This window comes from Petromyzon marinus, unplaced genomic scaffold, assembly GCF_048934315.1.
Source record: "Petromyzon marinus isolate PM22_M1 ecotype Great Lakes invasive population unplaced genomic scaffold, UKy_Petmar_22M1.pri1.0 PM_G_Scaffold_18, whole genome shotgun sequence".
Taxonomy (NCBI): domain Eukaryota; kingdom Metazoa; phylum Chordata; class Hyperoartia; order Petromyzontiformes; family Petromyzontidae; genus Petromyzon; species Petromyzon marinus.
The window spans coordinates 477,501-480,000 of NW_027422739.1; positions in this window are offsets into that span (position 1 = coordinate 477,501).

The window sequence follows — 2,500 nt, forward strand, 5'->3', positions numbered from 1 at the left end:
CACAACCATCTCAACTGTCCTTAGAGCATTTAGCTCTAAGTTGTTCTGGCTACACCAGGTCACCAGGTTGTCAGCTTCCCACCTATAGTCAGACTCATCCCCACCAGAGATCAGCCCAATGAGGGTGGTGTCGTCCGACAAACTTCAAGAGTTTGACGGACAGATGATTGGAGGCGCAGCTGTTGGTATACAGGGAGAAGAGCAGTGGGCAAAGGACGCAGCCCTGAGGAGTTCCCGTGCTGATGGACCTGGAGTCAGAGACTTCTGTTCCCGGCTTAACGCACTGCTTCCTGTCAGAGAGGAAGTCTGTGATCCACCTGCAGGTGGAGTAGGGCACGTTCAGCTGGAAGAGCTTGTCCTGAAGCAGGGCAGGGATGATGGTGTTGAAGGCAGAGCTGAAGTCCACAAACAGGATCCTGGCGTAGGATGCTGGGGCGTCCACATGCTGTAGGGTGAAGTGGAGGGCCATGTTAACTGCGTCGTCCACAGACCTGTTGGCTCTGTAGGCAAACTGAAGGGGGTCCAGGAGAGGGTCTGTGATGGCTTTGAGGTGTGCCAGGAGCAGGCGCTCAAAAGACTTCATTACCACAGATGTAAGGGCGACCGGTCTGTAATCATTTAGTCCTGTTGGCCTTAGCTTTTTGGGCACAGCGATGATGGTGGAGGACTTGAGACAGGCTGGTACATGGCATGTCTCCAGGGAGGTGTTAAAGATGTTGGTGAACACCGGAGACAGCTGGTCAGCGCAGTGCCTGAGGGTGGCTGGAGAGACAGAGTCCGGCCCGGCTGCTTTGCGTGGATTCTGCCTCTTGAAAAGCCCATTAACTTCTCCCTCCTGAAAGGAGAGAGTCGTTTCTGTAGTATGGGTGGGGGATGGGGCCTCTTGGGTGGGAAGGGGTGGTTCAGGACAGTCCAATTGTCTTTCAAATCTACGGTAGAACTCGTTCAGGTCGTTGGCTAGGCGGGAGTCGTTAGTGGTGTGGGGCGCTCTGGGTTTGTAGTTGGTGATGTGCCTGAGCCCTTTGGCAGACAGAAGCAGCGTCGTTAGTAGAGAACTGGTGTTTTAGTGTCTCTGAGTACAGTCGTTTAGCCTCTCTCACCGCTTTGCTAAACCTGTTCTTCGACTCCTTGAATCTGTCTCTATCCCCACTCCTAAACGCTTCCTCCTTCTCCAACCTCAACCTTTTGAGCTTTGCTGAGAACCAGGGCTTGTTGTTGTTAAAGTTCACCCTGGTACGTGTTGGGATACAGCAGTCCTCACAGAAGCTGATGTACACAGCCTCTGTGAGTTCATCCAGACTATTGGTAGCAGTCGTGAACATATCCCAGTCAGTACAGTCTAAGCACGCCCGCAAATCTTCCACAGCCTCACTGGTCCACTGTTTAGATGTCCTCACAGCAGGTTTACAGAGTTTTAGTTGCTGCCTGTATGCACGAATCAGGTGGACCAAGGGAGTTCTGTGCGAGCCGAACAGCCCCGTGACCCACAAGAGAAACATCCCCGCCAAATTCGAGCGTTTGACGGGGTCTATCCGTGAAAAAATATTCACGTTTTTGAGTGCACATGCATTTCTGCTGCAAATGCCTCTGGAAGTTTCATGCCGTTCGTATGCCAATTGTGGCAACACGAAAATGACCCGTTTTCCCATTCCGAGGGATTTCTGTGCGACCCTAACAGCCCCGTGAGCCACAAGAGACACATCCCCGCCAATTTCTAGCGTTTCACGGGGTCTATCCATGAAAAATATAGACGTTTTTGAGTGCACATGCATTTCTGCTGCAGATGCCTCTGGAAGTTTCATGCCGTTCGTACGCAATGTGGCAACACGAAAATGACCCCTTTTCCCATTCCGAGGGATTTCTGTGCGACCCTAACTAACAGCGCCCGTGAGCCACAAGAGAGACATCCCCGCCAATTTATAGCGTTTCACGGGGTCTATCCGTGAAAAATATAGACGTTTTTGAGTGCACATGCATTCCTGCTGCAAATGCCTCTGGAAGTTTCATGCCGTTCCTATGCAATGTGGCCACACAAAAATGACCCGTTTTCCCATTCCGAGGCATTTCTGTGCGACCCTAACAGCCCCGTGAGCCACAAGAGAGACATCCCCGCCAACTTCTAGCGTTTGACGGGGTCTATGCGTGAAAAATATTAAAATTTTTGAGTGCACGTGCCTTTCTGCTGCAAATGCCTCTGGAAGTTTCATGGTGTTCCTATGCAATGTGGCAACACGAAAATGACCCCTTTTCCCATTCCGAGGGAGTTCTGTGCCACCCTAACAGCCCCGTGAGCCACAAGAGACACATCCCCGCCAATTTCTAGCGTTTCACGGGGTCTATCCGTGAAACATATAGAAGTTTTTGAGTGCACATGCATTCCTGCTGCAAATGCCTCTGGAAGTTTCATGCGGTTCGTACGCAATGTGGCAACACGAAAATGACCCGTTTTCCCATTCCCAGGGATTTCTGTGCGACCCGAACAGCCCCGTGAGCCACAAGA